Source organism: Octodon degus, unplaced genomic scaffold (genome assembly GCF_000260255.1).
Source record: "Octodon degus isolate 3935 unplaced genomic scaffold, OctDeg1.0 scaffold00009, whole genome shotgun sequence".
Classification (NCBI taxonomy): Eukaryota; Metazoa; Chordata; class Mammalia; order Rodentia; family Octodontidae; genus Octodon; species Octodon degus.
This window is the reverse complement of record NW_004524585.1, coordinates 8,471,308-8,481,522: the sequence shown is the minus strand read 5'-3', so window position 1 is coordinate 8,481,522 and position 10,215 is coordinate 8,471,308. Positions and strand designations below refer to the sequence as shown.

Genomic DNA, 10,215 nt, shown 5'->3' with positions numbered 1-10,215 from the left:
AACAAAGTTTGGATATATGTCTGATAAGGAAGATAGAGCAGGCCCTTTTCTAGGTTGTGCAGAAAGCATGCAATATAGAGTTCTGGTATCATATGGTCCCTACATGCCTGTGCTTCTGTCCCTACATTACTAAGGCCTCATTACATACATCTGTTAAATAGTTATTACATTTATATTTCCAAAAGAAAAACAGCCCCCCTTGACCCACTCACTCTTTTATCCAGGGAACATCCCCAGTCCTTTTTGACTCTACTCTAGATGAATAAACTAATAACTCTGGATGAATAATATTTGTCAGGAGAATGAGTCCTTGTCCCTGAAATGGTCTTAGTAAAATGTCCTTGTCTAAGGATTTTCAAGAGTCAGTAGATCCCAGACATGAGCCCTTGGGAGTGTCACATAGGGTTCAGTACTCTAGTGGTAATAGTATTTATAATTGAAAAGTCCCCAAAGTATAAGACATCCCCAGATTATTTTACTTTAAGTTTTCTGGACAAAAGGGGTAATCAGGACTACCCCTGATTGATAGAAGAATTAAAGACTACCTTCAGCACCCCACATTTCTCTCTGTTCCTTTGAAATTTTGTTTTTCAAGTGCCCATATGCTTGTAACAACTTATTGAAGTTTTGTGCTGGGTAAGATTTCTGCCATTTCTGGTGTGACCCTTAAATCCTCTGTACTAGCCTAACAGTCAGTATTACTGGGATTTAAATTGCTAGCTCTTAGAGCCTACTATGTATGAATGTTAGTAAGAAATTTTAAAGTGCACATTTCTGGTCTATTTTCATGATGATTTTGATTTAGTATATTTGGATTGGGGTGAAATACCTGTTTCTTAGAAACATATATATGACAAAACAATTTGGAAATCTCTAAGCCAGTCTTACAGACATAGAACAAGTGTGTATCTCTTGTATATTGACATATATAGTAGCAAATGTCTGCATAGTTCTGTGTTCAGTGTATTATGATTATGCCTTGGCTTTGGTGCTTTTGATTATTTTTGATGAATTTGCCTAACATGGATAAGCTACACTGGTGATGATAATAAAACTTAGGGAAAATGATTTCATTGCTTCATTTAGAAGTCTCTTTTTTCATTGTTTGTACTTCTTCTCTTCTTAATTTCTTTTTTCTTCTAATTTTCCATGCATATATCTGGTAATATGAATAACACTATGTACTACAACAAATAGCTTGAAATTCATATTACTTTGTTAAGTGAAATTCTGAATCACTTGTAATTTTTTCTGTTTTAGTTCTACTTTGCATTCTCTTTAGGGAAAAAAGGGTCATCATCTCTCCTTATTAAAAGGCCTATTGACCACTTGGTAGTTCAGAATTTTGGAAAACTTATTCCAAACCATTTGTTTGTTTTTCTTTTTATATAACATGTATGAAAGTTTAAAATCTTCCTTGAGAGTCAGAATGACTTATTCCTTCCGAGATACAAAGCACTCTTAAGTGGATGTTTGATTTTTTAAATGTTTCTTTTCTATATATTTAACCTTAATGATGGTCATTGTTTATTTTCAGTGACAGGGTAGAACAAAGTGCACATAAAGTTAAAAGATTGTGTGTGTGGGAAGGGGATGGAGATAGAGGAGTGGGAGAAGTTTCTAGTAAGTCTCCCATAAATACATAATATTATACTAAACATACAAATACTTAACAATTATAACCCTACTTTCTAAAAGAGGTATGTAATTCTTATATTACTAAGTACTACCTAGTGCTAGTCAGATTACAGAAGCGATGTATTCTGAAAACATACAATTTTCTGGCCACATTCTTGTTCTTAGGCTCTAGTTTTCAAAGTCTCTCTTTGTGCAATGCATTATTTTCACTCTCTTGCTTCTTCTACAATAAAATACTTTACATCACAAAGGTAAAACCTGAATTATGATTATTAAATAGGGAAAACTACACTTAGCCAAGTATTGGAAAACTTAAAAGGATTTTAAATTCTGGTTAAGCCAAACAGAGCCTAACTTCTCCTTTCAAGTTTAAAAACACACATACAGTTCCTTTGTTGTCAGCTAGCTTCTACAAAACACCATTGTGATGAATTAAGAGTAAGTGAATGAGAACCATATGGATGCATTTCTTTTGAAATACACACAGCATTAAATAATTGAAAAGAAATTGATCCTGGAAAATATAGTTATTCTGGTTTTACTGAAATGAAAATGTTTGCAAAATAGTCTGCTAAAGTGGCACCTCGAGCATTCCAATCTGTAGGGATAAAGTGATGCTGATGAGCCTCAGGAGGTGAGGGTTAGGTTCCTCATCTAAGAGGATGTCTTAGAGTCTCCTTGCCTCTGGCATTCACTTGCGTTCAAACTTGCACATCCGTTCCTGTAGTTTAGCAATGAAATCGCAGATACAAATGCCAGCCCAGTGCTTCTTAAACTGTTTCCCTTGTTTCTCTCTATGGAACTTTCTAGACATTTCTGTTTTTCTTATCTCTCTCCATGAAAGTTCATCAGATACTACAAATCCACTGACAATCTATGCAACACCTAGATCTATGATCCATAAGTAAAGACTAGGATTCCTTTTGCCCCCATCCCATGCCCACCCTTCCCCTACACTAAATGTTGCTGTCTTGAGAATACTATTGCCCCCTCTGAGAATCTGTGCTCTGAGACATTTTTATCTTCCAGATGAAATGTGGCCATATTAGAAGGCATTTTTGTTTGTTACAATTGCAACAGGGAGATGTTGTGTCACTAGCAGCACCACTGTGGAGGTGACCATGTCCACATTGTATAGGACAGCCCACCACAATGATGATCAGGAATATCAGTGGTGCCGAGGCTGAGGAACTCCACAGCAGATTCAGTTTGCTTGGGTTTAAATCTTAGATGTTCCACTAATCCCTGAATAACTGAATTTGTTTCTGTAAAATGGTGGTAAATGGTGACAAAAACAGTACCCGTTCTATGGGATTAGTGAGAGAATTAAATACATTACTGCCTATAAAACACTTAGAACAGTGTCTGATGTGTAGAGAATTCTCAAACAAAGTTAGCTGTTGTTTTAAATTACATTATGCTAGAAAAAGCAAATTTACAAATTTAATTGCCAAACTACATAAATATTACAGGATCCTTCATGGAAGTTTATATGCATATCTATTCATTTTCCTGAGGCAGAGATAACCAATTTATTCCTAGTCCAACTTAAATTCAGGATGCATTTTTGTACTGACTAGCAAAGTATTAAATCTGGCAGATTACTGATTATATGAACAAATACAATGAGTCAGAATCAAGGCTGCTACACCAAACAAATGTATTTTTATTATACTGTAAAAAAAAGCTTAAATGTAACAGTATCATAAATACTTTCCTTGGGTTTCAGCAGACAATTAGAAAGTGGCACTTTGACAGTGAATATATCCTCATGGCACTTCAGGAAATGCTATTTTTAATGAGAATTTTCAGGTTCATAGCAGAGTGAAACATGAATTAATGGCTCTGATGTACTTGTGTTACAAATAGCTTTGCCAAACACTAGCTGCTATTTCTTGCTATTTATTTCCTTTCTATAAGGATTTCAGTTTTTGCATAGACTTCTCAGAGCATATGAGTGAACTGGCCTTGTAGGATGTACAACAAAGCACGGCTTGTTACAGAGAATTGGAGATTATCCTCTTTTCCTTCCTTTCATCTTAGAAAATAAAAGACAAAAATGAAGGAGGGTGTGTGAGAATCCTACCTGCTCTCATTTCTAGTCCCTCAGCCAGTCACACTGACTTGACATTTCCTAATCTGAGCTGGTTTTCCAGGTCATCAATTCAATTTGTCACTATTTTCCTGGTCTTTAGCATGTTCTGTAGAAAGGCTGAAATCATCTCAGGGAGGCTGTTATTGCTCGGGCTTCAGTTTTATTTTCTCAACTCATCTGACTCCTTCAGCCTAAAAAAGTCTTCAGAGAGACAAAAATATGTTATAGAAGTCCAGCTGCTCAGGGTGTTGGATTTCGGGAGAAAAGCCACTCAGATTTGAATTCTAGCTCTGCCATTTGCCAGTTCTGTTCTGGTTTCCTTGGTGAGGAGAAGCGATCTCACACCTGAGAGGGACCTTTATCAGAGCCAAGTCTGGGAAATGGGCACCTTCACGGCCTATTAGCTGATGGTCATTTCCTAATGGTGGTCACCACTGAGTCCACACTACAGTGAGTTTTGTAATATAAGAGCTTCTCAGGTTGAAGAAAAGAATATTGGCTCATGTCGTTCCCTCAAATAATACCTTTTTATTGTTATGCTGAGGTTTCATTGTTTGTTAAAGATATTTATTTGTTTGAAATAATAAATGTCCAAGTTTTATTAACAATAAAGCCAAATTCCAACCAGAAACAAAGACAATCAACCTAATTCTTGGATGCTACGGAAAAGCACACACATAAAGCTCAGTGGTTTTTATTATTATTATTATTATTATTATTATTATTATTATTATAGACCTTTATTAATAGGTGCTTGCAGTTTGTTGACTTTTTTGAAAAAATCAAGTTGTAAACTTTTATTACAAATTAAAAATGAAGTTCTTAAAAATCTCAACTTGACCAGATATGAAACAATTTAAAAATCTTTAAAGATGTATTGAGAAAAAACAGGCCTTTTTAAAAAACATGTTTGTCATTACCAAAAAGAGACGTCTTTAGGTAAAAATGATAAAAACCCCATGCTGCATAGATAATGCAGATAGTTTTAGTTATCTGGTCAACGGGCAAAAAGCAAGCACTTAAGGTCTTCAGTTCCAATCTTTTGTTCATTTCTTATTCCTGGAATTTCCTATTCGTTTCTTTCTTGCTCGATGACTAAGCTGGATGATGGTAGAGATTTTAAGCCGGCGCTTACTCAGCCCCGCCCTGCTCAGCCTCAGGAGTGGACGAATGCTCAGCCCTGGTTTGGCTGCTTTTGTCTCTTTGCCATCTTGCGGTTTACGGTTTTCTGGGCGTCTGCATCGGTAATTGAGGTTGCGACGGTACCGACGTTGAGGTGGCTGCTGACCTGGGTCTCATCTCCTTGATTTTCCTTATCTTCTTTATTGCCATCCCCTCTAGGCTGTCTTTGGTGAGGAGGGCCCCTGCAGAATCGTGGTCTATTACCTTGATCCATATTCTGTCTCACTTGTCTAGCTCGTTCTCCTGCACCCTGATTGTCAGCACCCTCCAGCACTTCTTGCACAGCAGGTTTGGAATACTGTGGCTGACGCCCACAGGGTCTTCGCGTGCAGTGAGGTGGGAACCTTCGCCCACGGTAGGGCCGGTGTGGCAGGGCGTGGCCTTTGGGAGTGCTCTCTGATCCCTCATTCTTTCCTCCACTCTCACTATTCTGGTAATTCTGCTGGTAATTGTGTGGAGAACCCCTACGACGTGGATAGCGTCTATAATGTTATGGTCTGCTGCCTATTTACCGCCTTGAACTGGAGCTCCACCAGGGCCTGTAACATTTGCTGCCTCCGCACCCTTTTCTCCTTCAACATCAAACTCCGCAGTCTCTCCATCTCCTACACTGCGAAGGTCCTTCCTGGGGTTATTCTTCTTTATGGCAGTCTGGTGTACAAATACATCTTCCTTGGTGTCATTCCTCTTGATGAAGCCATATCTGTTTCTTACATTAAACCATTTTACTGTTCCCAAAACCTTCGTTGCGATGACCTTCTTGTCCCCACCGGCAGGCGCAGCTGACTTGAGGCCGCCAGGGCCGTCGCTCCCTGCGCTGCTGCCCGCAGTGCCGGGCTTGGTGCCAGCAGCGCTGAGGCGGGGACGGCGGGCAGCTGCTGGGTCCCGGCCTCCCCTCGCTGCTCACGGTTGGGGCGATGGTGACTGGGGCTGGCTGTGGCAGTGGGGCTGCTCAGGGCCCTCTGGGGTCCGCTCTCCGCTCCTGCTACCGATCGGACCCCAAACCTCAGTGGTTGACTTAGCTTTCTAAAGTTGCTGAAGGTTTTATAACCTCCAAATGTCCTATTCCTTTTATAAAGGAAAAATTTCTTTATTTGAACAAGTTAGGTTCCAGCCACTTTTTGTGCTAGTGCTGCACTGTCAGCATAAGACAGGGAAGTCAGAGGAAGAGATGGATGGTGTTTTGTGTCTGGAGTGAGGCCTGTCAAAAGACTAACCATTCTGTGCTCTCTTATTGTTAGGATTTCTGCTTTAAAAACAAAATTCTAGGGCCGATAAGATAGCTCAGCAGCTTAAAGCACCTACTTAGGCAGGTGCTGGGACTGGGATTCGATCCCTACATGCCTTGCTGCCCCAGCCCCTGGAGCACGCTGAGATAACGATTGAGCTGGGCTTTGTGGTGCACTCCTGTAATCCCAGGGCTTGGGAGGCTGAAAACAGGAGGATCACTATGACTCCCATCTGTGTAGTGAGACCCTGCAGACCGTGTACTAAATGCAAAAAGAAGAAAAAGAAGAAGAAGAAGAAGAGGAAGAGGAAGAGGAAGAGGAAGAAGAAGAAGAAGAAGAAGAAGAAGAAGAAGAAGAAGAAGAAGAAGAAGAAGAAGAAGAAGAAGAAGAAGAAGAAGAAGAAGACTAGTACCACTACTTTGGATAAACTATCTTACCATTTAGCCTGACAGTTTTCCTGAAATGCTTTGCAGAAACAGAATAGAAGGTCAGAGTATGGTTATCACCAATGTACACAACATAAGATCTTTATGAGGATCAAAATGGGATAATTAAAACTCTGTAAATTGCAGATTGTATGTAATTTTCATATAGGATTAATATAGTTTGCTTCACTCAAACTTGCTTTTTCTTTGTCTTTAACTCAGCATACTCCTTATAAGCATTTCATTTGGGTCCCTTTCTAACTGGTAGCTCATTAAAAACTCACATTTGTATTGTGTCATAAATCATAGAGAAGGGTGTAGAAACTGCATGCGTGTTGATTGTAAATCTAATTTCCTAGAAGGAATGAGAAGAAAGCTCCATAATGGTTCCATCTAGAATTCACCTAATTGAAGTAAGTAAAAAAGGGAAAGTGGAATATTGCTTTAAATTATGATTACCGCCATTTCCTATGTGAAAGAGTAGAAGACCCTGAGAAAAAAGCTATTTAAGGAATTGAGGACTCTAATTGTAGGATTTTACTGTCAATTTTCCTTTCTGCAATAACTCTTAGGTAGAGTTTTGCCACACCAATAAAATACAGCTTCTTTGTCCTGCTTCCACATTGCTATTTTATTTTTGGATTAACTGTGTGGGAGATAACATTTGATTTAAGGAAAACTTGAGCTGGAAGGCGATAGGGGGAATTTCACAGCTAGGAATTTTAGCTTAACAGACCTTTCCTTGTGCTGAAGAAAGCAAGATATATACCAAAATTATAGAAATGTCAGATCATTCTCCTACTTAGCTACTCAAAAATAAGAGTTGACAGCTGAGTCTGAAAGCATGGTGCCTATTATTTAGGTACACATTTAGAATACATCAGTTAATTTTAGTGTAGGTAGATAAAATGTGTTTATGTGAAAATGTAATATAGATGTAATGTAAATAACACTAAGGCTATGATTTTGAAACTTTTTTTTTCAGGTAGCAAGAGGAATTAAACCTAGGGAAAACTGAGCTACATTCCCAACCCTTGCATCTTTTTAAAGATTTCAAGACAAGAACTTGCTAAGTATCCCAGAATGCCCAGAGATTTGTGATCCTGCTACCTCAGGCTTCCAAGTACCTTGGATTACAGATGTGTTCCACCATGTGTGGCTAAATAAATTTAAAACATAAAAGAACTTATAAATAGTACTTGTTGTTTACTGAAGAGATTAGGTAAAAAATAAATTTTACAAAAAGTGACCATGTGTCTGATGGAAGATATGTAGGAAGTGATACAGGAAGTCAGAGTGTGGTTGTGAGCATGAGTCATGATTGTCAACTTGACTGGTATAAGAGATACCTGGAAGACATGTGATACAGGTTTCTGGGAATTTGTGAGTTGGTCACGAAGGCATAATCTTGAGGACTAGATTTATTTTCTGGTCCCTTTTTATCTGTTGCTCTTCCCTTGTGCTCTGTGCCCTGGCCACAAAGAAGTAAGTAGCTTAGCTCCCCCACACCCTTCTACTGTCCCAAACCAGCGGGTTAGTCAATGAAGGTCACCTGGGAGAGGAGCGGGAAATTGAGGAGGGGACAAAGGACAGGAGATGCAAGAAATGGAGACAAGACAGGATTCTGATCAAGTCTCATTTATTCAGGGGAGGTGCTGGGTATATATAGTGGAGGCATAGGGAAATGACATCTGCAGGGAAAAGGCACGAGGAACCTAGGCAACAGGGCTCTGACAGGAAGTCCTACCTCCGGGCATAGCAGGAGACTTATGGGAAATAGGTGGGGTAAGAACTAGGAACTTAGCTCAGCAGAGGTAGGGGAAGAGGAAGTCAATGTCACTAATGACGCTGATGCACCAAGAGAATTTTATAGGTCAGAGGCACTCAGGTGACCATTAAGGGATGTGTGGCATGGAGTCATGATGTGGCAGATTCACAGGATTTAGAAAGACTCACTTGCAATAGTATTGGAGGCCTGGAGTTATTGTGCCTCCCACATTCTATCATCTTGTTTCTGCCTTGAAGCCAGTTGACTATAGTCTGAAATCTGTGACACCATGAGTCAAATTAAAATTCTGCCTCAAGTTGCAGAAGCATTGAGTATTTTGTTCTGAGAAGAGCAAAGTTGACCAGGACAATGGTATGATACAGAACGTTTAGGGGAAGTTAAAGAAATGGTAAAGAGAGAGCTTGAACAGGGTTTTCAAACAATGAGAGACATTTGGATAAAGGAAGAAATGGGATAAATGGGCCAAGGAGTGCTCTAGAAGGATGGAATAATCTTCATGGAGTAAAAGGTTCTTATTAATACAATAGAAGAGGGATTACAAAGAGAGGTCTACATAGGGTTGCAGTGACTTTTGATTGTAATGGGGTACACAGTAGAAACACTTTTCTTTGTTGGAAAACTTTATTATTAAAAATGTTGCTGTAATAATATTAGCACAATGCAGGATTTATTAGAAGGAAGCAAATAATAAGGAAGATAATGCAATAATCTTATAATAAAGTAATGAGAATTTGAATTTGTGTGGTGGCAGGGAAAATGCAAAACATAGTATACAAATAATCAAATTATCTTTTTAATTTGTAGAAAACCATCAGCAATATCATCAGGTTGGGGCTGTTGCTGAGAAGATGAAGCCAATATTGTTTTAGAAGCTATGAAGTGTCATGGAGCGCCTACACTTTGCCTCAAGGTGTTAGCTGCTATTTGAAGAGCTTTCTCCTCTTAACACTTTTACTTCTTTCACTCAAGTTTTTCTTCCAAAATGAATCAGTGTCTTACATGATAGAGCAACTCGCTTCTCATTATTCCTTTTTAGACATGCCATTGCCCTTCACAGGCATCACAAAGTTACTTCACTCATTCAGATTTAAGGAACTAGATACTCTTCCTTTATCTAATAGTAATACATACCATAGACACTGCTGATAAGCCTTCCATTCTGTGTCTTTTCAAGACCTCACAGCACCCCTATAAGGCATCTAAGCATACTGTTATGTCCATTTTACCAAGGAGATCATTGAAGTGTAAAGTAAAACTTTCCTGAGTACACAGTCAGGAAGCATGTTCCTCAGGGTGACAGTACAGGCCCATTTAGCTCCTTAGACACCATATTAGCAATGGTTGACACTGCCATCCACACTCCTGCCATCACAAGTGTCTCCTATCTCCTATCATTTGGGAAACATAGTATCATTATGATCATCTTTATTTCCACAATGAACTGATGAAATATTCATCATCCACTTCTATAGGTAAGCCAAAGGAAGCTGAAGTAAAAGGAGGGATATCCTGAAAGCATGATTGTCCCAGGAACTTGATTCTGGACCATGCTGGGGTTGTTTTCCTCCATAGCACTTCCATTCTTTAGAGTCCTATGCATTAGATCGATGTGAGCCAGTGAAGATGAACAGAGGGTAGAGGAACAGTGCACTGGGATTTCATACTTTGATAGTTAGAAAATAAAATATTCATGATTACCATGTAAGAGAAAAGAGATGTAGAACCACTTTTCTTTTTTTTTTTTTAAGAAGAATTTCCCTTTATTTTTTTTCCGTAATTTTATTGAGAAACAAATAGCAATGAGACAGTTTCAAATCAAATTAGTAGGACAATTTCAATAATTAACACATTGCATAC

General features: G+C 38.8%; 1 pseudogene; it reads right to left on the bottom strand.

The window, feature by feature from the left end:
• Window positions 1–4,864: 4,864 nt before the first annotated feature.
• LOC101591181 overlaps window positions 4,865–10,215 on the bottom strand; it is a 33,340-nt pseudogene continuing 27,989 nt past the window's right edge.